Consider the following 25403-nt stretch of genomic DNA (forward strand, 5'->3'; position numbering starts at 1 on the left):
ACCCATTACTTGTGAGGTTCCACAATGCTCCAGGTTGTCTTATTCAACCTCCACAGAAATACCCCCAACAGGACCCATTACATCTCCTCTCCACACTAAGAAACAGGGTTAGAGTCTTCAGGTGCTTCAAGCTTTGCTGACAGCAAAGTTGCTGATCTCCTTGTGCCATGTACCACGTGCCAAACACCATGGGGGGAGAAGCACACCCACACTGCGGGGGAGAAGCACACCCACACTGCGGGGGAGAAGCACATGGGGGTGGGTGTGATGGACAGAGGGAGAAGCATGCCACGGGGGAGAAGCACACGGGGATGGGGTGATGGACGGCGGGAGAAGTATGCAATGGGGGAGAAGCTCACAGTCATGGGGGCAATGGGTAAAGGGAGTAGCAGGCAGCGGGGTAGAAGCCTGTGGGGCTGAGTAGGGAGTGGAAGAAGTATGGGGGAGAAGCTTGTAGAGGTGAGACGGGCGAATGGTGACGATGGGGTGAGAAGCACGCAGGAGCTGAGAGATGCTCAGAGATGGTGTAAGGATGCTCCATAAACTTGAGCAGACCCAGAAACTCTACAGTGCTGGGGCAACTATTCCAGCTGGTGGTCCCCAGGGATGGCTGGGTAGCAGCCAAGCCTCTTCCGACACCCATAACAAGCACTGATATTTCAATGCCTTTTTACATTTATTTAATCGTTCAATCTTGCAACAAGCTTACAAAGTAGATTTTATTAGCCCCAGTTTATGGCGAGGAATCAGAGAAACCAAGAAGTTAAGAATTGCCCAAAGTCACATGGCTGGAGAATGGTAGATTCTGGATTTACTCCATGATTCCGGCGCTTAGGCCATGCTCTTTCCCACTACCTGCCTGGAGAGAGGGCAGGAGGAGCCTCTGCCGCAGCCCCTGGAGCCCACGCTGCTGGGTGATTTGAATGAGAGGTATGGAGGTCAGCACATCTCCGGACGGAATAACCTCATTCAGAACAAGGAGCCACACCTTACAGGCATGGGGTGGTGCAAAAACCGTCCAGGTTCTTAGGGGTCCTGAGGTCAACTTTGACCGACAGCGGGTAGGGTGGTGGTGCCAAAAGGAGAATGGGCTATCAGCTGGTGAGGCACAGGGAGCAGAGGTCCCAGTGCACCCCTCTGGCCGGGCAGTGTCATGATCACTCGCCATCTGCCTCCCCGACATGGCGGGCACCAGCCGACGCCGAGTGGGCACGTCCAGGGAAGTATCCAGGCCTCCCTGTGGCCACCCCGTGGTACCCGTGCTCCAGATGCACCCCACCGTGCTCCGTGTCTGCAGGCCCCCTCACCCTGTCTGTATTTCCACCTCGCGTGTGGAGTCTTCTTGTTGGATGGAGGATTCAACTCGGTTTCTTCCACTCAACCTCCAGGCTTTAGTTCTGTCTGAGCACCTTGGCCACAGCTCACGTGTTCCTCCTCTTGGTTTCTCCGGTGAGACCCCAGGCCTCATCCATGGCCGGGAGTCCTGGTCTGGCCTCTTGCTGGGTTTCTTGCATCACTGCTGGCAAATACTTAGCCGGTGGCCACGGCCCAGGCTGACAAGGAAAAGAAACCTCCCACAGCATTTCCCGGCCGTCTCAGCACCGACCTCACCAGCACCACATTTTGTTTAGCATTGTTTTTATGCTGGATGCTTTTCATATACTATGGATTTTTAAAATAGCAGTATGGGGGGGTGCAACGGTTGTCCAGTGGGAGAAGTCTCACCTGCCATGAGGGATAACCAAGTTTGATTCCCAGTCCATGCACGTCCCCAAAATACAAACAAACAGACAAACAAAACAAAACAAAAACGAACAAACAAAACAAACAAACTCAACAAATAATGGATAGAGAAATAATGACACATGACCCCATCATACAGAGTAAAAAAAAAATAGCAGTGTGTCCTCCACCTTGTTTAAGAATAGATAGGTCATTCATTCATTCAGTAATTATTTATGAAAAATTGACTACTTCTTCCAATGTGGAAAAAGAAGCTTTGCTATGTAAAACAGAGTCGACTTAAGACCAAATTCAACCCACATTAGCTGCTTATTCATTTGAAAGTTGTTACTACTTTGGGACTCTTCCATTCCACGTATAGAGAAGCTGATAATATTAAATTAATTAATATTCATTTCATAAACAAATAGCACAAATGTTCAGCACATAGTAGGTACTCAACAAATGTTTATTGCTATTGGAGAAAGCTAGAGATTTACAAGAAATCATCAAATAATAAATTAATCACAGACATTTAGTGTCTAAAGTTCATATTGTACAAACAAATTGTTGAAAAAAACTATGAAAAATGCTCCTTTTCTGCTAGTCTGAAGAGCTTGGAATGCAGATGGAAATGTCCTTCTTGAGTATTGGGCTCCTCTACTTGCACTAAGTCTCTTTGCCTTTCTACGAGGCTGCACAGGCATGTAGAAATTTCCCTCCCTTCCCCTCTCCAGGGCCTTCCTTTCCAAGTGACATTTCCCCTGGGTACACAGAATTTCAAGCCCACTTCTGCCACTCCGAACCTACCTAGAAGCTTGGGACTCTCACTGGGTCAGGTTCCCTGGGCTAACCAAGGGCCCTGGGCTGCCAGCGAAGCCAGTACCAGCAGGAAGCTACAAGGCCAAGGGCTTCTGCAGAAGGCTTGATGAGAAGCCAGGCTAAGCTCTCTGACATCTTTGAGAAGAAAACTGAGGTTTGAGCCTAGGAAAGTGTCTGAGAAGCTGTTTTTGGCAGGTTCAGAGTGGCAGTCTCTGTTGTAGGTCCTCGAAACAGAGATAGGAGAGCTTCATGGGAGATGAAGGCAGGAGTGAGGACCCTGTAGTCAAAACAGAGAAGCAGATGCAGGTTGGTCAGTGGCGTGGAGCAGGGCTCCTGCATTTTGCATCACGGAGCTTCTCCTATGTGTCCGTCACCGTCCTCTACATCCATCATGTCATCTTACAAACAACACTGTGAATTCTAGTTTCTATATTATAGATGAAGAAATCAAGGCCCTGGCTAAGTGACTGATAAATGTTATTCACCTAGAACATAGAAAATGGTGCTCAATGCCAGTCATGTCCAACACCAGATCCTGAGCCCTTTAACGGGAGCAGACGAGGCTCCCACCCCCAAGAAGATGTTGCTGAACACAGGGTACGAGGAGAAATACTGGCCTGGAGATAGGTACTTGCTGCTTCTACATGAAAAAGCCATAGGCTGAGGTGCCCCGTTCCAGAATTTCTACTGGAGATTGAGTTGGAGGTATCTCTGTTAGATGCCAGTTTATCTACAGCTGGGACATTGCAGGGGCAGAGTTAGGGTGGGCTGAACCCCTCCATGACATCACTGCTGTGTGGTGTCCACTCCTAGTCACAGCAGCTCTTTAAAGGGTTCTCTGCATTGTACTGAGGAAGTCTCTGGTTCCCAGGAATTGTGTGTATTTTCTGGGACACACAGCTGGGGAGGAGTCAAGGCACAGTTAGAGCTGGGACACAGCTGGAGAACCTACACGTCTGGCTGTTCTGTTTGGTGGTGGCCCCAGGGACCTCCCCCACCCCACCAGAACTTGCCTTGCCCTGTCCTCTCCTACAGGCACGTGACTGGTCCTTGATGGAATCTCAGCGGAGGCTTTCCCTCTGCCATGGCAGCAGCCACGAGCAGGTCTCCCTTAAAACCAGAAGGAAAATAAAAAGAACTTGCAGGGAGAAAATGCTTCTTTGTACTGACATAGTCATAGAATACAATATTTTAATATTTTCTTCTGGAGCAAGAGGTCCACAAAATGACAGTACAGCCCCATGTTTTTGACTTAGCCTCCTAAGAGGGTGAGAGGGTGAAACGGACCAGGCACCTGTGTTAGGGCTTGAGGTCTCCGGGGCAGCCATTTCTGACACTCTATAAAGTCCAGCAGCTACTACACCCTCAGCTGTCTAGAGGTTCCATTGTGTGAACTCACAATAATTTCAGAATCAACAGCCCTGGGTTCAAATAATGAGAGCCAGCTTTCCACCTGCCATGCGAATTTAGACCTGCTGCTTAGGGCCAAGCTGTAAGTCCTTCATCTATAATGTGTAAAATGTGAAAATGATTGTTTTGATAATTAAAGATAAAAGAGATGAAGCACATAGCAGAGGTACTAATACCTGGTAGGTTCTTGATAAATAGTCCCACTGTTATCAATTTTATCATTCCGATAAAATTTGAAATTTATCATCTGAATGTGGCTATCAGCACAGAAGAGCAGACACTTAGGATATCATTGTTGAATAAACACTTAGGATATCATTGACTAATAAAATTTGGGAAAATGAATGAAAATAATGATTTGAGAAGGAACTTTAAAAAAAAATCTTGTATTCTTTCCTCTTCACTTTCTTCAGTGTTATAAATTTCAGGAGCCCTAAAATTATCTGTTAATTTATCAAGTCACTAAACCAGAAAGATACAAATGCTGGAACTGGCTTAGAAGACCACTATTAAAGAAGGAGTGGGAAAGTTAGGGAATGGACTTACTATGTGCAACCAGAGATGTTGCCATCTCATGATGTGTTGGCACCAAGGCAATGAAGCATATGGCGATGGGGAAGGGGCATTGGCATCCCTGAGAAGCTCCAGGTAAGTATCTTCTCTGGGTGGGTGTCTTCTCTAGGTGAGCATCAAGAGTGGTTGTTGCTGATATGGAACTGAGTTCTCTAGTGCAGTGGTGATGTGTTGAGATAGCAAAGGCCAGAGGCTGGCATGTAGCCTAAGAAGTTGGGTGTACATGTGTGTATGCATGTGAGTGTGGTGTGCGCGTGCATGCACACACATGGACATGTGTGCATGGTGTGTCCACATGGGTGTGTGTGCACATGTGTGCGTGTTGGAATGGCAACAGGAGCGCTTTGGCAGGAAGAATTCTCTGCAGATGTAATCAGCCACGGCATTCCTGGGGGAGAGTTGGATGGCCCACCAATGAGGTCTTGACTTGTGTAACCAGCAAACACGAAAAGCATTGAGCAGAAGGCTGGATGTGAGTCACTGCAATGAAGTGTGATCCTCCACCCAGTCTCCAGATGTGCTGGATGGAACTGTGCATCCCGGGATGAATGTGGTCTTGGTCCTGCATTCTGGTGGGTGTGGACCCACTATAAATAAGATCCCTTCAAGATGTTCCTTCAGGTAAGATATGGTTCAGCTGTGTCAGGTGGGGTTTTCATCTCAATTGTTAGAGCCCTTTATAAGCAGAGTCAAAATCAGACACAGAGAGAAAAAGCCAGAGGAAGAAGCCTGTGGAACCAGGAGAGAAAGGAAAAGACTTAGCTATGTGCATTGCCAATGGGCAGAAGTTCCAAGGAGCTTCAAGACTTGCTGACAGCACCAGAACACCAGTTTTCAAGGACAAAGCTGTGCTTTGCTGACTCCTCCATTTAAACTCCTAGCCTCAAAACTGTGAGCCAGTAAATTCCTGTTGCTTAAGCCAACCCATTGCATGGTTTTTGTTTTAACAGCCAGGAAACTAATATACATTACACATTCTAATTCTTGTTCCAGGATCCATAAATTGGAGGGGAGAGTGGGTCCCTTCGAAGAAGAACCTAGAATGCCACCACCAGAATTCACGGTAAGTGCTTTTCCAGCCCTCCTTCAAAAGTATTCCAGTTTTTACCTCAACAGTGCCATGAGAGACAATAAGTAAGTCTGCTCTATTTTTCACTTGTTTTGGATTAGCATTTTAACATTTTGCCTGCACAGCTGAGGAACTCAGCAAATGCTTCAATGGGGGAAGAATCTCTGAAGACAGTTCTCAGTTTCTGGGGTCTTTCTTCAGGGAACTTGGTTCCTCAAGCCGTGCTGCCGGGGCAGTTCTATACTGCCATATTGTGGCTATCTAGTTAAGCCCTGCGAAGCTAGAGAAAACTCTTCTATGTCTCTTGGTCATTCATTGCCTTCTGCCTTTTCCTTTAGCCTCTAGCACAGTGCCAAGAAATGGCAAATACTCTGAGCTGAATGTGGGCTCACCTCTCTTGAGACTCCCTTCACTCCAGGATGTCAACTCTTCAGATCCTAGTTGCCTCAGAAGTTCTTAGGTACCATAATGAAACAACAGAAGTTCATTTTCTCACAGTTCTGGAGGTCAGAAGTATGAAATCAAAGGGTTGGCAGGACCTTCCAGAATCACCTGGGGAGAACCTTTCCTGGTCTCTTCCAGCTTCTGGTGTCTCCAGGCCTCCTTGGCTTTGGAGCAGTGTAACTCCACACTGCATGGCTCCCTGCCCCCTCGGCCTGGGTTTTCTTTTCTGTCTCATTGGGTTTAGAGCCAACTGTGATCTCTTCATGGGAGCCTTCACTTCCTCACATCTGCAAAGACCTTTTCCAAATAAGACCACATACCCATATTCTGGGGTAGGACGTGGACATATCTTTTGGGTTCCACTATTCAAATCTCTACAGATGCCTTCACAGATTTTGCTAATCTGACTTTTCTAATTTTGCACAGTTGGATTGTTATTCTGCCACTTCTAGTATTGCTGGAAGTGGAAGTCAAGAGACAATTCCCTTCTAAAGATGGGGTTCATAAAGGGATGAAATTAAAGTAAGGGACCGAGTGGTGACTACATCTGTTATTAATGAACTAAGCAAATTAGGATGGCCATTTTGCTAAATAGTTTTATTATTCACCATATACCTTAACCCAAATCCTAAAGGGGTATATCTTTTGGCCAATTTCATGAGAGAAGCATAATGGAACAAGCCAAAGTTTTTGTAATATCATAAAGTTCTAATGCCATCCCTTTAGTTACTAATTAGGTAGTTACTAATTAGGAGCTGTTAATCCAATCTCTGAGCCTCAGTTTTCTTCTTACTACAATGCAATTCGTGTGTGCACACTATCAAGCGTTATATCATAAAGCACCTACTATAGTTCCTGGTATATTTTACATATTTGCAGACATCTCTTTCCTTAGTCATATTCAAGGATTCTACTATCTGTTCTCCCCTGGGCCACTCATTTATGTAAGCTCTCTTACATATTTTTATTTTTATTTGTGCCATTACATTTCTGGAGGGAACAGGCAGTTCTGATTTCTCCTCTCCTTCTGTTAAGACTGAATATTATTTATTATTTAGATTTATAAGCCAATTCCTTTTGCAAGAAAGTCACTTCAGGGCATACACACAAGGTTAAAAGCTTTAGGTCAAATACACAGAACTATAAAAATAAACAGCTAGAGTACACAGTAGAAATATTATTTAAGGAAAAGTGGTGACTTCAACATAGTGGCCCTTTCAGTGAAAGCCATTTGAAAGATACAAAGATGAATGAATCCCATGGAGCTTTGCAGTTGTTTAATTAAGGAATTGGAAAAAATAACCCACCTCTCAGAATTTGCCTCAAAGTTTCAGTTAAGTCAAATAGGGCAGACAGCCAGGCTTTTACCAATGCAAATGTTCGTTAACATTTCTTAAAACAGAAATGAGGGGAATGCAGATGTGCCCCAGTGCTTCCTGCTCCACTTTTCCACTAGGACGCCATCTGAAGGTGACTGAGCAGCATCCCGTGGAATCCTGCCTGGTCTCGAATAGGTCCGCTTGCTTCTCTGTGCTTTATAGATTTTTATCATACAACTGAAAAGCCCTGATGTCATGTTATGTTCATGTTCCTGTGTCCTCTACTTGCTGTGAGCTTCCTACAGAAGGGACTCTTCTATTTTGTTTCTCTCTCTGCAGAGTTCTTGGCCCATGTCACTAACTGTAATTATTTATCATATAAATGGACGAATCAAGACTAGATTTGGCACTTTCCCAATGGAGATGCTTTCTGCAAAGCTAAAGTTATGACGTAGGATGTTTGCATTCCAACAACCTGTGAAGCTCTGAAAACAGGAACTTGCCGAAGAGGTTATGCTAGGCCCAAACTTCGGCTGTTTGCATTTTAGTTCAACCAAACATCAGTGGTGCATGAAGCCAACGCTAAAAGGAAAATGCAGACCAGTGCCCGCCTGTGCTCCAAAGGAACTGGTAGGGCCCAGGAGCACCTGGCATCACAGTGTTCTGGAATCCGAGTTCTGTGGCTCAGCCTTCCCGCCCTCAACAGCCAAGTCTCTATGTTCCAGGTACTCACTTAACAAGGAGTCGTTCACCAGTTCCTGTTGAATGCAGGGGTTGTAAAAGCACCCCTAGATGGAGGGAGGCAGGCGCTCTCACATTCATTCGTTCTACCTCATGAAGACTTACTCAGGGTGCCTAACAGTGTGTCTTCTGGGTCTAGGCTGCCTGGGTTTGACCTTAGCTTTTCATTCACTAACTGATTATCTTGGGCAAGTCACCCTGTGCCTCAATTTCTGCATACGTCGAGGAGATAACAATAGTTCTTCTCTCATAAACTTGCTGTGCAAATTCAGTGGATTAACATGCGCAAAGCACTTAGGTCCAGGCCTGACACATAAGAAATGCCTGATAAGTATTTGCTCATAGCATTATATTTCTACCTCCTTTTCAGTAACTTTCTGGAAATTGTTGTTTTTATACCAATAGTATAGCAATAACATTGTAATTATTGTGCAGCTACCATCTTTTTAAGGATGTCTTTTGGTCCATGGCTTCCTAATCACTTTTTGACGTGCACAACTACTTAATCCTGTTGCTGCCAATCTTCTTATTTTGCAGATGAGGAAAGAGTCCCAGTGTGAAAAGGGAACCACCTATGGACCCAGTGTCAGTAAAGAGGCAAAAAGGAATGCAGGCTCAAGCATGCTCCCCAGTGCTCTTTCTGCTCCTTTGATGAGTAGTTACTGTTTACTCTTGAATGTTGGTTTCCAGATGGTTATAGGCTGAATCTATTTCTTAACATGATTGATTTCCCCTCGGAACTCCCCACCTTTCTATAAATTTTTCATCTGGCCTGCTCAGAGTCACACCAGAATGGCTTTGGGGAGTTTTGCTACGAGATTAAGTCCTTACAGCACAAATTCCTGATGGTGTGTGACTTGATTACAAATGAGGGGAAGAGGAAAGCATGCTGCCCTGCGTGAATGTCTACACACCTGGGCTCCACGCCACCATGACAGCCACCAACTCAGCTTGGACACTTGGTGGAAGCTTTAGCTTCTCTGGATCTTGGCATCTCCATGGGTAAAAGGAAGACCTTAGGTGCGAAAGATGCAAGGACTCTTTCAGCTCTAACATTTAAAGATCATTCTAGACCCGTGTGTGCCTTCAACGTACTGGGCACTAGTCACATGTAGCATCTGGAAAGGTGGCTGGCACTCCGTAGGAGCTTAGTGAAGATTTGTTAAAGAATCAATTCGTTCATTCTACCTCATGAAGATTCACTCTAGGTGAGGGAATGTGGAGGCAATAGGAGCATAAATGCTAAAAAGGCCACATATGAGCTCAGCCTGGTAAGGGGACACAGATGTGTGAACAGATGATTATAATTGTGCTTTGGACACTGAGGTGGGGATGGGTGCAAGGCTCCATGGGAGGTGTGGGGGAAGTACCTCATATTCTGCTCGTTCTACATGTCAGAGTGGATGTGCGATTATTTCGTTACATATACATTTTCCACCAGGTATGAGTTTCTAGAGGGCAAGGACCATTTCTCTTTCTTTTTTATAACCATAGCAGCTTTCACAGTTCCTATAACAGAGTAGATATTTGAAATCTGTTTATTGGGTGTAAGAGTGATATAACCAAGAAGTTATGTATGGACAATAAAGGCCTGGAGAACTTACTGGGACTTTGGAAAAATGAGACACTTCTTCGACTTTGTGGGAGGTGTGGGGCGAACAAGAAGAATGGATAATATTTGAACTCTAGAGATTAGCAAGGATTTGTTCATGGCCCCTGCAAGTGGAATGAGGCAAGGCATAGGAAAAGGAGCAGCCTTGGATGGGTGGGCAGGGAGGACGTGCAGGCCAGAGCAGGGGTGGGGCGCGGCTTTCCAGGGCAAGGTCCACGAAGCTGAGCATCAGAAGGCGGGCGTCGAAAATACGTTTTGGAAATGACTTAGTGAGGATTGAATGTATTGAATGCAAACATGCTTGGATTTTTGTTGCCTTTTTTTTTTCTGAGACCATGAAAATCTACTGGATAATTGGAAAACCTATCTAAGAAAAAATGGACGTGATTAGAATCGTAGCGTCAGCTGTGAATTTGATGGGGGAGGTAGCACCTGGTGGGAGGGAGATTGAGCCTCTAACAGCTGTGCAGGACAAATGCTAAGGGGACAGATGCATTGAGGTGGCATCGTCTGTAGTTATGCTGACTCAATACCCAGAACCGGGGCTGCGACATTTCCTCCTATTTCAAAACACAGTGATTTTAATAGAATCATGGGACTGTCTTATAATTCATGAAAGCTTTCAACCTTCCATATCTATTTTCTCTTGCTGCATTCCTATCTTTAAGTAGTAGATGTCTCGATGCCCATTTTATAGCTGAGAACTTGGCCATTAGTGGTTAGCTATATATGTGCCTGAGATTATATATTCTAACAGTTTCAGAAGTGGAAGTGAATCCAAGATTTCTGCTTAGCACTTGTGATTTTTTTTTTTACATGAAACACTATTTATGATACTGGTTATCATTTGCTGAGCTTGTGTTTCTCCCCTGAGCCTGGTGGTGCTCTCAATATTTGCAACACTGGCAGATTTGTTGCTCCTAACATTTATGAAGCAGATACTACTATTAATTTTGCTTTACAAATGACAGGACCAAGGTTAAGAAAAAAATTAAGCCAACCGAGGTCATACAGCAAGTAAGTGGCAGAGCTGAGATAAGAACTCAGGTTATCTGGGGCAAAATGACCCATTTCTAACCAAGGGATAATGAATTCCTAATCGCATTTGCTTGCCAGATTAAAAAACTTGAGCAGCCCAGGTATTTCAGAAGGCAATAAACATCATCCTTCTGGTTTAAAAGTGGGAATGTAATGCTCCAAAAAGCCACCGGGTTCCACTAGTAATTTATTTTATGCAGATTGGGCCAGCAATTCAGAAATGGAAAAGAACATCATGGACCGTAACACAGACTGTTTGTCTCAGATCTGCCTCTTACATGCGCTCTTATTTATCACAGCTCCTTTCAGCAGACATTGGAGATTAGAAAGCACAGAGTATCTTTTGGAATAATTACTCTACCCTGTTTCCTTCAAAAAGGCTTATAGACTTGGAGGTGTAGTCCTAAGTATGGTGGGTGAGGTAACCACTCTGTATCTTAATTACAATGTGTCGTCGTCCTGTTAGCAATTAGACCTAAATGGCAGTGCTCGTTCCCTGGCTGAAACGGTGGCCCTGCCAAGACAGTCATTGGAAAGCGGGAGAACTCTGCCCCACGACAGGCGTGTATGCTGCAGAGTCACTGGGTGGGTGAAGCTGAAAGTGGATCCAATGTCTTTAGTTTATCTAGTTGTAGGGAAGCAGCCAACTCAATACCCTCTTGCTGGAAAAGCGACTCTCAGGACGATCTGAGGAGCATTTTCAAAAGACACAGGGCACCTCTCCTGCAAGGAAGAACTCTGAGGAAGAGACCCAACCACGTCTGTTTTAACAAATGTCACCTTTGGACTATGGCTGCCACACACTCCACGTGAACCACGACTGAGCCAGAGAGGACAAAAGATCCAATGCCCAAGCCAACAGACCAAGCATGCATCCACCTCTTCTTCTTTCATTCATTCATTTTTTACTTTTTTATTTTAAAGTAATTATAGCATCACCCGAAGCTGCACAAGGAGTAAAGAGGCCCCTTGTGCCTTCCCCCCGGTTTCTCCTACTGGTGACACCTTGAGTGCCTATCATTTGATAACAAAACCTGGAAATTGGAATCTTGACATTCATATTGCATCAGATTTCACAAGTTCTAGATGAACTCGTGTGTGTGCGTGTGCATGTGTGAGTACATGTGGTTGCAAGTGTGTGTGTGTATAGATGTGTGTGTATGTGGGTAGATATGGGTGTGTCCATGTGATTGTGTGTGTGTGGTGTGTGTGACTGGTGGGGTGGGGTGTTGGGGATGTGCGGGTGGGTGTAGGGATGTGCACACACACACGTGTGTGGTTGTGTGTCCATGTATGCACGTGGAGGTGGGTGTATGTGGGTATGTGTATGTTCATGGTGTGAGCATGTGGGTGGGTGCATGTATGTGTGGATGTGTGCGTGTATGGATGTAGGTGTGGGTGTGGGGGATGTGTGTGGGGGGGATGTGTGCACACTGTGCATGTGTGTGGTTGTGTATCTGGTGTTCATGTTCATGTGTGAGCATGTGCATGTGTGTGCATTTGTGGGTGTGTGGGTGTGTGCACGTGGCCGTGTATGCATGTGCATGTGTGTGTGTGCATATATAAATGCATACATTTTCCTCTAACCTGCACAGGGAGACATTTCTGTAATCCCCACCATGATCAAGACAGAGAAGTTCTTTCAGGACAAGAATCTCCCCCCTGCTGTGTCTTTATGGTTGGATCCAGCCCTTCCACTCCTATCCCTAACCCCTGGCAAACACTTGTCTGTCTGCCATTTCTCTAGTTTTGCCATTTGGAATCTCAGATGCTGTCACCCATTGAGACTTGCTCCTTCCTCAGCATAGTGCCCTTGAGACCCACACTCCCTCCACTCCTGGCACTGTTCCACACGTGGCTACACCACCCTTGAACCTTTCACCCATTGCAGGACATCGAGAGGTTCTTTAGATGAGTTTTGCCTTTTAGAGATAAAGCTGTTATGCAGTTTCATGTACAGCTTTTTCATGATCATAATTTCCATTTCTCTGGGATAATTATGCTGGAGTGCGAATGCTGGGATATATGGTAAGTATATGTTTAGCTCTTCCAGAAACTGCCAAACAATTTTGCCAAGAAGCTGCTCCATATTACTTCCCACCAATAATGTATGAGAGCCATGCTCTCTGCACCCTCACCAACATTTGGTATTTCAGCTGATTTACCCTGAATGTAGTGATGCCCCATTGTGTTTTTAATTTGTATTTTCATACTGGTTAGAGAGGTTGAACATTTTTTCACATGTGTATTTGCCACCCATATATCCTTTTTTTGTGTGTGAAAATCCGCTTTCATGCTTTTTCTCATCTTTTATTTGAATTTTACTTTTTACCGTTGAGTTTTGAGAGTTCTTTATATATTCTAGATACAAGTTCTTTGTCAGATTTGTGGTTTCAACACTTACCTCTTTTTGAAGAGTTTTAAGGACAAGAAGAAACTCAAATTTACCCATCATCTCCCCCCACCCTTTCTCTATGTATTATCTACCTACTTTCCTCTCTCTTCTTCTCAGGAAAATGCTTTTTCTCCTGAGATTTGACATAGTGCTTTGTATTGTTAGATAGGACACAAGGATGTTCAGTGTTTGGAATTTCACACCTGGGTGAAGGGTTGGAACCAATCATGTATTATTATAGTAATTCTACTTTTAAAGGTGAAAGGAAGGAAGGGCTCCTTGCTTTACAGTACCACCAGGCAAAGGATTTCAGACAATCAGGAATGGACATTGTAATCTTTATAGTTCTGGAGAATTAGCACAGTTGAAAGAATTATAAAATTTTATGCCTGTGCAAGCTGGGCAGATAATCTCCTCATTATTATTTTGTCTTGTTTTTTAAAGTGGATCTAAATTCTCCCTTCACCACCAATGCAACTCTAGCTGTGTGGACCTTTTTGATTTACTAAAAGCAGGGCATAAAAGATGATTTCCAGTCTTCCCAGTAATTTCTTAAGAGTTGGGAGCCACATTTTTGGGGGAAGTTGAAAACTATAATTTTTTGATACTGATTTCTGGGATAACCTTTCTGAATCCATAATGCATTGCTCAGACAGGGAGATAGAAACCCAGACTAGCCTGTGCTGTATTGGTTGAAAATAGAAAAATGGAGAACTTTGAACAGTTGAATGACAGAATGAAGTTATGCAGGGATTGGGGCAGTTTTGAACAACAGGAATTCCATTTTCCCCTTAAACTCTAAGCAGGAACTGTGGTTCCTGTTAAGTGATGAAATATTTCAAACTTAGAAAAGTACAGAAAATAATTTAACAGGCATCCATTTGCCCAAAGGCCCACCACAAGGCACATCTTTGTGTACATTAGAAAAAGGCTGACTGCTTTCAGGTAGAAGTAATGCCGCAGCTGGGTACACGGTTTGGCCAGCCATGCCTGGGCTGGCAGCCTCGGATGACCTCACCTCAACAACCGTGGGTGTTTAGTCTACCAAAGTTGCCAGAATGCAACACAACAGAGATGGATTGGCTTTTGAAAAAACGGGATTTATTTAGTTAAAAATATACAGTTCTTCCGAGGAAAGGCAGCTAACTTTCCACTGAAATTCTTTCTTACATGGGAAGGCACAGGGTGATCTCTGCTGGCCTTCTCTCCAGGCCTCTGGGTTCCAACAACTTTCCCCATGGTGATTTCTTTCTGCATCTCCAAAGGCCTGGGCTGAGCTGCGAGTGCTGAGATGAGGTATGCTGAGCTGCTTGGCTGTGCTACATTGAGCTCTCTCATTTAAGCACCAGCCAATTAAGTCATTCATTGCAGCAGGCATGCCTCCTAGCTGGCTGCAGATGTAAATCAGCAACAGATTGAGGTTCACGTACCATTGACTCATGTCTACAGCAACAGAACTAGGTGCCTTCACTTGGCCAAGCTGACACCTGAACCTAACGACCACATGGGTTACACAGGAGCCCATGCAGCGCCATGAGTGTCCTAGGATTTGTTTCAGTGGGACAGCTCGTGAACTCCAGCCTAAACCTGGCCACACTTTCTTTCCCCAAGCCCCCAGCTAACCCTTATCTTCACACTCACTGTGTAGCATCCTAATGAAATAATGTGTTCTATTGGCCCTGTGTTTAAATTTCACATTTTTACCATACTATATGACCTTTTGCTTTTTTATTTATTGATGAAATTTTACTAATATATAGAGAAGTGAAACAATAGCCATGAGTATTAAAAGAATAGTGAATAGTCACACCCTTCTTACTGGGTGCTGGGTACGGCTCTGAGCTTTTTTGCATATAATTTCATTGATTCCTGCCTCTGGCTGGGTGCATTGAGGCTTTGCTCTGTTGAGTCTAAGTGCACACGTGTGTGTGTGTATGTACAAACGCCTTCTCACTCACCGAGCGCAATTTTAATCTGAGTGCTTGCGTTATTTCATTGCGTCTGAAAAATGCTCAACTCTTAACTCTTCAAACACCATTCTAACACTGTTAATACCTTCCTCTAGAACTCCTAGTAGATGCATGTTGGACCTACTTATTCTAGTCTACCTTAGATACTCTTCTGTATTTATCATCCTGCTACTCCTTGCCTTATTCTAGGAAATTTTCAGATCCATTTCTCATAGCAGTAAGTCCTTATTATGTTGAGTCTGGCTCTGCGTCACATTTGCCCTCTGAGTTTTTAATTTCAAAGACAATTTTTATTTCCAACATTTCTATTTTTCTCTCTTCCAAACCTGCCTGTTTGTTTCCATGCTAATTTTTTCTTACTGAGTTTATTTCCTGGTTTTAATTTTAGCAATATGTTTTTTTAGTTTATTGTTTTATTACTGAATGTTCTTAAGATTTTAACATAACCAGTGGTGGTTGTGGCATTGTGCTTAGGGTGGAGTATTGCCTTACATATTTTGTAATTTCTGATTGTGTGCTAACATTAAGACGGCCTCCCTCTTGGGCACTGCTCCCTGCCCTGTGGGAAATGCTCTGAAGCTTGAGTAGCTGAGGGACCTCCAGAGCCTTTTCTCTTCCTTTCTGCCTGCTGGCGCAGGTGGTATAAAATTCAGCAGCCAAACTCACAAATGATGCTAGTGGATGGAGAGAAGCTTCGCATTAGTCCCCTAGGTGATCGGGAGATATATTTTCTGATTCAGCCTGCACTGATTTTGGGGTACCTGGAGTGATATTTGGAGATACTGGGTGTGTGATATTTGGGGGCACTGGGTGTGGATTTTTGGGTGCTGGGTGTGATATTTGGGGGTATTGGGTATGATAGCTGGGGTACTGGCAGTGTTCTCATTTACAGCTCCTGGCTTGTTTGGACCTGTTTTCTGTTCTCCAGCCTTGTGTGGTTTTGAACACTCGAGATCGCATGTTTCTAGTTGTAGTAAACCCACGCCAGGCAACTGCTTCATCTCTCCATGTGCTTTCAGCTATAGTTTTCAAATTCCTGTTCATCTCTGGTACCTGAGGGTTTTTTTTTTTCTGTTTGTTTGCTTGTTTTCTTTTTCATTCTTAAAAATAAGAGCTTGGGTATACATTAACATTTTTAAAATATATGCTTTAACTTGTCTTTTAAATTTTTTAGTGGAGGAGATTCTTTTTTTAGTTTTGCATTATTTTTATCTGTCATCTTCTCAGGCCTGGAAGTCTTAAACAGGTTTAAAATGCCTTATCTGTTGCCTTAGTACACTGAGAAAATGCAGTTAGAGAAAATGCAGCTGTCAAAGAGGATTTGCACAGGCAACACTTACGTTAGTGACAGAGCCACAGGGTCACATTGCCATCCCCCAGGCGAGTAGGCAAAGCAGGCAGCTGGGGCTTTGTAGGACCAATTCGAGTAAGAAAAGTCCCTATGGATATAAATTTATCACAAAATCTATCTTGAACATAATGATAAGAAAAGACTAGGCACCTCCGGGATTGGTAAAATGTCAGAGAACTGCAAAGCAAGATGCTGAGCGACTGAGGGCTGAGAGCACAGCAGTCCCAGCAGCTAAGAACCAGTTCTCAAGGCAGGGTCGATGAACAGCTGGACAAGTCCAGGGCTAAGTGATACTGACACCCAGTGTTGTTCTCTCAGAGTCTATTTCGTGTGTGAATAAGCAACTGTGTCCCAAGTCTCCTTCCGAGCACGGAAGGAGAAGTTTTCTCCTTCCAAAAACTTCTTTGTAAAACTGCTCTGCTTATAAAGAGGCATCTAATTGTCAGCCCTGATCAAGGAAGAGAGGCTGCTTTGTGGGGCTAAAAAATGCTTTAGGAAATCCATCTGCTGGACATTTTTCTTAAGAAAAAAGGAAAAAGATTTTTATTTTTACCTGGCCACATGAACTTCCTACAGCTAGTGTTAACAAGTTACCCCAAATTTGATGACTCAAACCAATGCAAATTTAGGCTTTTACAATTCCAGAGGTCAGAGTTCAACAAACGTTTCACTGGGTGAATACCAAGGGGTCAGCAGGCTGCATTCCTTTCTTGGGTTCTGTCTGATCATGCTGCCCTGGGGGTATTTCCACTCCTTCCAGTCCCTGACTATTTGTTGACAGAGACTCCAAACTTCCAGAGCTGCCCACATGCCTTGGCTTGTGGCCCCTTCCTCCATCTTCCACACCAGTAAGGGTGAGCTGAAGCTCTTGCATCCTTGATATTGAACTGCCTCTTCTGTTGTGGATCCCTGTGACTCTCCTGCTTTTCCCTGTCATTTATAAAGGTCCCTGTGCTTAGGTTAGGCCCTCCCAGACCGGCCGGGATAGTCTCTCCATTTTAATTCCATTTGCCAAGGCTCTTTTGCCACGTGCTGTGACGTTCTGGAGGTTCCAGGATTAGGAAGTAGGCATCCTTTGGGAGGCCATTATTTGGCCTACAGCAATGGCACAGAAATGTTATAAAGAATGCCATAAGTTGTAGTAGCAATTTGCCAAACAAAATCTGACATGTTTGTTTAATACATCTCTTCTAAGTCTTCATTTAGGATTTGCTAACTTCCCTTCAATTGGTCTTATGATAATGATACTCATTTTATGGAAGCCTCTGTCTCTTGCCAAGCTAACGGTAAACATAAAGAACAGCCTGTGGGCTACAAGTGGAAAATGACCACACAGTGAAGCAGGCATGCTTTCATTTAGGGCTGCCAAGCTTGAGCCAGTGTGACTCCTCCAAGCAAAGCAAGTAAGGCTTGCTATAGCTCAATCAGGGACAGTCAATGGGGTTTTCAGATTTTGATAAGCAAGAACAGCTGTTTCTTATGCCTTGGCTGCAGCCGTAAGTATATGATCCAGTGCCCTCCTTCTCATGGGGAAACTGGAAGGAACAAGTCAGACACCAGTCCATGCAGAGAGGGAGAGGGAGAGCCAGAAACTTAAGACAAGGCAGAACCAACAAGAAGACTCTGAATTTCTGAATCTTGTTTTTCCTGCTTTAGGCAAACTCCCAACCCCTCTTTTACCTGCTGTGGCTAAATGGATTCATTTTTCTCTCTTTCTCTCTCTCTTTCTCTCTCTCCCTCCCTCCATCCATTCCTCCATCCATCTATCCATCCATCCATCTATCTAATCACTTATCATCTATCTGTATCTATTGATCATTTATGCTGGTTTGACTTAGAGTGGTTGTTTGAATACCAGAGAGTCCTAGTACAGAGTGCGTGTGGTTGAACTTTTGAGTTTTCCAGGTGGAGAAAAGGAAATCCAGAGAGGGAAGGGGTTTGAGCAGGTTCCTTTCTGACGTTAGAGACTCATTCATGCCATCCTCAGGAGTACTCTGTGTTCCTAATTTTCTGTCTTCAGTGGTTTAATGAACTTTAAGATTTTAATTTTGTATTTCCATATTGCCTAAGCTTTTCTTAGGAGGAAAAATAAAAGTTCATTTCTCTACTAGAGTCATTTCTCTCTCTCTCTCTCTTACCTTTTTAAAATGTCTAGCTGTTACTTGGCTCTGAAGTAAGAGAATGGGGAGCTTTGTGCAGGCTGAGAAGCTGGAAGAGCCACGCTGGTGAGCAGGATGGCTTCCCTGTCTTACTGGGTGAGGACACTCAGGAAGAGAAAGAAGAGCTGGGGGAGTCCTGACCCCGCTCTGCCCAATGTTCACCTTCAGATCTTGGAGGAGTTTATTTAAATTTTCTCATTTTCAGCTTCCATATAAGTAGGAAGGGTTATTCATCAAACTCATTTTGCCAAGTTGTCATGGGCATTGTAGAGTGTGCACCTAGCCCAGGGTTTGCTGATACCAGGGACAAATATGTGGTTGTTCTCGAAGTTTGCATGTACAGGAGTGTTTAGATCCCCTTTTGGGGGTGGCCATTTACTAATGAAGAGGTTATCCTAAACTCCTGACCTGGAAGCCACAAAGACCCGAGCTGCTCTCTCTCATCTGCTGCCAGAGGCTTCAAACCATATTCATTTTTAAAAACTGAATGCACTGGGACTATGTCAAAAACCCTGAGGGCATCTTGCTGGTCTTTTTTTCTTTGAATACTTAATTTCCAAGTATTCTACAGACCATTCCTAAACTTTTATACACTAAAGTCTGCTCATTCTACATCCCCTAATTAGCTTGTCTGATTAGGATTGAGGATTATTTTATCTCACCCATACACCACTAAATCAGGTCCTCCAAAGAGCATTGAGGACCCTCATGACATATTTTTTCTAAAGGTTCTTTTTCCACTGGATCATAGAATTTTAGAGGAACTTCATAATTGATAATCTGATGTATATAGAATTCATGTAAATCAACCAAGAATTAGAAAAAAATTTGGCCCTTTACCAAAGGACATTGGAAACAACTAATAAGGGAATCTATATTATCATGCTCTCCTCTGGCTGGCTAATTTAGACTCAGAATTCCCTGGCTATGAAGTAAGGCTCTGCCTTCTGGGATGGAGAGTTGGCACCTTTCATATTCCTATCTTAGAGACTCATAAACTACATCCCTTTCTTGGAAATATGTGATTCATAAAGTGAGAATATATATATTAAAGAACCTTGTTTTATTTTGTTTAACCTATCACTACTCAAATTATGGAACAGTTTTATCCCAAAAGTAGTTTCATTGAATGCTCTTTGGAAGCCTATGCTAGACAAACATCTCACTACACATATTTCAGAGATAAAGGAGTAGATACCAGTAACCAAATTAGATCAGAAATACAAACCACATGGATGGCAAAGTGATCCATGCTAGGAAAAGGAAAAGCACGGTTGTTCAAGATGGTAGGAATGGACGTAAAACCCAAACTGGAACTTGTCTGGAGTAATGATACGATATAAACATTGGTACTAAAATAGGCCTTTGTCGGGGAAGGATGATTGAATAAAAAGACAGAACTACAGATTGTCTCTAATGTTTTGCACTTTTATTGTGTGGACTCCCAGGAAATCATAGCACAGATGAAAGTCATATCAGGCAAGCATTTTCCACCGAACCAGCAATAATACAACATAATAACCTCAACGCTGGTGAAGATGTAGCAGAGCCTATTTAACATGCGGCCAGTAACATTGTAAATCCATCCAACCATGCTGAAGACGGCACAGTCCATTCTTAATCTGCTTTTAAATTACAATAAAATTATGTGAAATCACAAAAGTGTTGTACAGTCAGGGCTGTGTCAAGTAGCGAAAGCAGCAGAAAGCTGCTCTTCACTAGGGTTATGGCTGAGCCAGACGAGGAGAAGACAGGGATCTGGACCGAGGAAAATATGTCAGCTCTAGGCCTTATGAAATTTATTTATTTAAAAATGCAAATGTCTTTTGTGACGGTGAGTTTTTTTTTTTAATAAAAATACAATTTAAGTATAAATTTAATGGGGCGATTGAATAAGGAAATATTGATTGGCATCTATCTACTGAGTTGTTAAATCCTGGCTGACCCAATAAAACATACAGAGAAGGCATTTGACCAATTTGTGAATTGAAAGGACTTGGCTCTTGTATACTATTATCTTCATAATTCTTTAGGTACTTTTTTCTCTTTTTGTTGGGAGCATCCTGTCTGACTTGTGCCTTTTTCTCTGAAGGGGTCCATTTGTTCATTTCACTGGCTTCAAGGAATTAGGCCTTTCTGTCAATTCAAAAATAGGCCTTTGTCAGGAAGGATGATTGAGTACAAAGACAGACAAGAGACACTAGGACAAGAGAAGAAAAGTCACAGTCTCTGGTAGAAGGAAACTCCATTTACACAGATCAAGGTATATTTTAATTGGTAGATGAGTGAAATGAGCGATTCAGACTAAAAATATAGTATGACAAATCTCATATAGGTGTGCTATATAACACGTGCTGTGGATGTGGGGCTGGTAATAAGAAGGAATCACGTTCCTCACCTTTGCCTTATCACTTCTGAGCAGCTTGGCTCCGTAACCTCTTTCATTCATTCATTCAATTCCTTTTATTCCCACCTCCAGTCTTCTGTTTCTCAAATGCAGTGTACATGTGCCAGGCATCAGACAGGATAATAGGCCGTGAGGGAACACAAATGAATAAGGTCCTCCAGATCCCGTGTTCTCATGGCAGAGGTGGGGACTTGTAAATAAAAAGCTCCTCCAGAGCTGCACCTGCCAAGGGGACGCTGAGGGAGAAATGGCTACGCTGGCCTCGATTCCCTTAGAATCATGACCTACATGTCCAGTTACGCATGAGGATGAGAAGAGAAGATGCGCAGGAAAGCTCCAGCACAGCTTTGCCCTGCCGTGCAAATGTAATTACACCTTTGCTGTCCCAAACACCAGTATGAATCAGACCCAACCCATGTACCTATCTAAGGTCCTTCCAGTTTTTTTTATCCTATTCTGTTTCTTTAGGAACCGCAAACTACTAGGCCTCCTGTAAACAAGGCATGATTTCTCACATCTACGGATGTGCACAGAAGGCTTCTCCTGCCTGGAAAGCCTTCCCTGTGCTGGGCACACCATGTGTCTCTCCTCCTCCTGCCGGCCCACTACCTCCTGTCCCAGACCAGTTCACTGACTCTGCTGGTGAACCTCCCAAGCGCCTCAGGCAGCTGACTGCTTCGTTCTCTCTGCACCCATGCTGCTCTTTCCACATATCCAGCAGAGGTTGCCAAAGCCACTTGTCTGTCTCTTTCACTGAGGATGCCCTGAAGGTACCTGGTTTCCAGCACCTAGCAATGTGCCTTGGTCGATGTCAGCTATGGAAAGGAATGCGTATGTAAAGAACATGCTACTAAATGAAAAAATAATGAACCAATGGGTGAACACATCAGTGAGTCAGTAGATTATCGACTGGTGATTGAGGAAATGATTAAGTGGTGAATTATTGTATAATTATTTAATTAATGAATAAATGAGCACATTATTGAGTAAGTGAAAAAATAAATGGATGAATTGCCTAAGGGAGCCATTGCAATTTCTTTCTAGACCAAAGAAGAAACAATTGACTCTTTCACATGCCTCCAGGATTTTATTGGACACTCGAGCTTTCTCCTCCATCAGCCACTGTTTCCATTATTGTACCGCAAGTAGGGTTTTTGCCTAAAGGATCAGGAACAGCTCATCTTTTAACCATTCCAGAAAAATTTGCAATTGCAATATGTGATAAAACTACAGGTTTGATAATATTTCACAAACCCTGCTTTATGACAACTTTGTAGTGTAAAAATAGCTCTGTGTAAAATACAAAGTTAAAAAAAAATTCTTCTTCCAAATATTAGTAACAGAAAAAAATTTTATCTTGACTCACAAATTATATTCTCTCTGAGTCAATAGGCTTAACTGGCTTGAATCTGCAAAAGACAACTTTACCTAGAAGAACAACATTTTTGTTATTTTTACAAAAGTTACTGAGATAAAACTGGGTCTTCCGTATTTCATTAGCACAGTACTGTGGTTGCATCCCTGGGGAGACACAGTTTCGTGACTGCGTATTACACAGCTTCACATTTCCTTGGCTGTGAAAGGGCTTCCCAGGAATACCTGTGGTATTTTGAACACCCTTTCCCCCTTGCAGCAGGGAGTGTTTCGTGAGAATTGTTAAATAAACAGAGTATTAGGGGAAAGTTAAGGCTTAAGTCAATACAGATTTAATCTACTAAATTAATAATGTTCGATAGAATGGGGCACATTTTGCAATTAACAAGTATTGAATTTGTAAGATTCCATCATTACCTCATTTTTCATGTTACTGAGTAATAAGGCAGGATCTAAGTGAATGTGTGGTTTGCAAATTGATTACAGACATTAGAAAAATGTAAAAAAAAAATGTATAAGATGCTTTAAATTGGAAAGAGCAAATCCTGGTTGTTCTCTACTGTTTAGTTTTCCTCTTTTGGCCTATGGCTTTTAACAAGTATAAAGCATTACTTAAAAAGTTTGGAAAATAGAGATAAAGCGTACATTTTTTCAATACTTGAATCTAGCCACTATTAACATTTATGTTTTTTTTCCCCCTTCTATTCCTTTTTTAGTGCACAGGTTTTACTTTAAATACACATGTTTTCTTCCTGTATCATTTCATAGACCAGTATGCTTTGTTTAATAAAACCTATTTTGAATAGCTTCATAGTTTTTAAATGTTGTAATAACTCATGAGCTATTTTATAATCTCACATTTGGTCAATTGTATACTTTTTAACTGTTAAGTGATGCAAACACCATTGTATCGATTATCTAGGTATACAGAGGTTTTTTTCAAGTTTTGTCAATTTCCTTAGGATTAGTCAGAAAAAGAAAGCTTCCAGTCAAGTTATGAATATTTCCAAGTTCTCTACAGGCAGAATGGGATGCATTCTAAATGCTAAAGCCTCTCTTCCTCTCCAAGAAGTACATTTTTTCTCATGTTTAAAAGTGAAGCAATTGTGATAACTTGCCAAGGGTTTTTTCCATGGTAGTACACTATCGATAGCAGTTTTCATGGCATTTCTAAAGCTTTTTTTCTATAAACATATTGGCATGATAATTCTGCGGAAGAGGAAAATATGGATTATTTTCTCCCATCCTCTCAAGAACAGGTACCCGTGAGAGGCCAGCGTGGTATCAGGTGAAATGCAACGTCCTGACTTGCTGCCAATGCTCCACTGATTAGTAAGCGTGGTTTGGGGGTGCCTAGAGAGACCTTGGGTGACTGTTGCTCAGGAAGACTCTTTAGGGTATTTTAGTCCCTCTTGGGTGTTCCAACTAGTTGAATCTAAAATTGCTTCCTGTTCAAACGCTCTCCTTCTCCAACCTGCTGGCATGATGCTGCCAATGTTTAATTACTCGTATGCCCAGCTTTGCGTCCAGCACCTGTGATCAATTAAATGATTGAGAAGTATTTTCATTTCCCAAGAGACCATGGACTGAATTTTAATAAATTATTTCAACTTTCTTCATTAAGACTGTGTTCAAGAACCTCTAAAAATAGCAGAATAGTACTTGATGTTTTGTTTGATTTTTGATAGCTTAGGTTTAATTTGCTTCTTTTTGGGTCTCTGTACTGCCTCATTTGGGCATACCAATGAGTGAGGTCAACAGAGACAGTGAGAGCAAATGAAAAGAATACACATTGATTATACACCAGTCATGGAATAGCTGCAAAGGCACAATGCAGGGAGACTTACGGAAGGATTCCTGGGACAAGATGAGGCTTATGAGCCTTAGAGTCAAGCTCTGTCCACCGCCTACCTGTCCTGCCTCCATACTGTCCCCTGCGCCCTCTGCCCACATTCGTCTCCTCACCACTTTAGCAGGTGTTGGGCTCTAAGATCACAGGAGAAATTCTCAAAGGAACATTGGATCGTTGCATTGAGGAAAAGAAAACTTTGTTGGAGAAGGGAAGCAGTTCAGAATATGGTTCTCTTTGAAAAAAATTAAGAGTTTTTTGAGAGAGAAAGAAGGGGGATGGCTAATACATTGGAGAAAAATTAATAGAAACTACTGAAGGGCCTTCTAATGTGGTGAGGAAGTAGTGAGGTTTTAAGGGCTTATTGTAACAGATTGGAAGTGGATGAGATTTGCCTGAGTAAGTAGAGGGAAGTAGGTCAATTCAAACTATTAGATCTAATAATTATATGATGCAGTTGGAAACAAGGAATGAACTATTGAAATTTAGGGCCAGGACTGGACAAGAATAATTACAATAATTGCTCAGGTGGATTTCATGAATGGACTGAGGTGGTTCTTTTGAAAACAATTTTTAGAAGTGAGAACCATCCTTCCATTCCCCTAAAGCATGTTTTCTGTTCTGCTTGGCTGTCCCCTCTGGGCTCAGGAAAAGCAATTCAGGCAGTGCAAGTATGTTTAGCAATTGGGCCTGTTCCCAGGTTGTGAGACGTTTAACAAAAATCCAGAGTTATTATTAGATCTAAATGGAGGCTTTTGTCAAAAGGCCTCTTGAACTGTTAGGAAATCAGAGTGCAAATTGATAATGACACACAACACGTCCTGCCCTGGCAGCTCTCTGAAGGCTTCTGAGATACCCCAGAAAGAACTTGCATGGCCCCATGCCAATAGCATGTTGCTCAATGCTTGTCCTTCTCCTAAGTCAGCCTGACAACTGCATTCTTTTCTGCCTTATAAGAGGCAGAATGAGATGGATTAAAGAGGATGTTTGAACTGAGACTATTAATTTCCTTGCAGCGTGTATTCAAGTCAGATCCCTTTAAAAGAGGCTTTTGTGGTTTCATAAAATTACAACTTTGGTGATGTGGCTGCCTTTTTCAAAGCACAAATTTGGCTTCTAAAAAAATGTACTTCACATGAAGAAAAGGA

General features: G+C 42.9%; 1 long non-coding RNA gene across 9 annotated transcripts in view; it reads left to right on the forward strand.

Moving 5' to 3' along the window:
- Nucleotides 1-3962: 3962 nt before the first annotated feature.
- Nucleotides 3963-25403, forward strand: part of LOC143676126 (uncharacterized) — a 47649-nt gene continuing 26208 nt past the window's right edge. For 2 of the 9 annotated variants that reach the window (XR_013171846.1, XR_013171848.1), the window contains exons 1-5: nucleotides 3963-4036; nucleotides 4368-4602; nucleotides 4895-5148; nucleotides 5227-5418; nucleotides 5521-5590. This is a non-coding gene — a long non-coding RNA (uncharacterized LOC143676126). Of the gene's footprint in view, nucleotides 4037-4367; nucleotides 4603-4878; nucleotides 5149-5198; nucleotides 5419-5520; nucleotides 5591-7698; nucleotides 8602-8637; nucleotides 9691-20717; nucleotides 20869-25403 lie in introns of those variants that run through there. The other 7 variants (XR_013171841.1, XR_013171845.1, XR_013171847.1 and 4 more) reach the window with 7 other exon arrangements.

This window comes from Tamandua tetradactyla, chromosome 3 (genome assembly GCF_023851605.1).
Source record: "Tamandua tetradactyla isolate mTamTet1 chromosome 3, mTamTet1.pri, whole genome shotgun sequence".
NCBI lineage: Eukaryota > Metazoa > Chordata > Mammalia > Pilosa > Myrmecophagidae > Tamandua > Tamandua tetradactyla.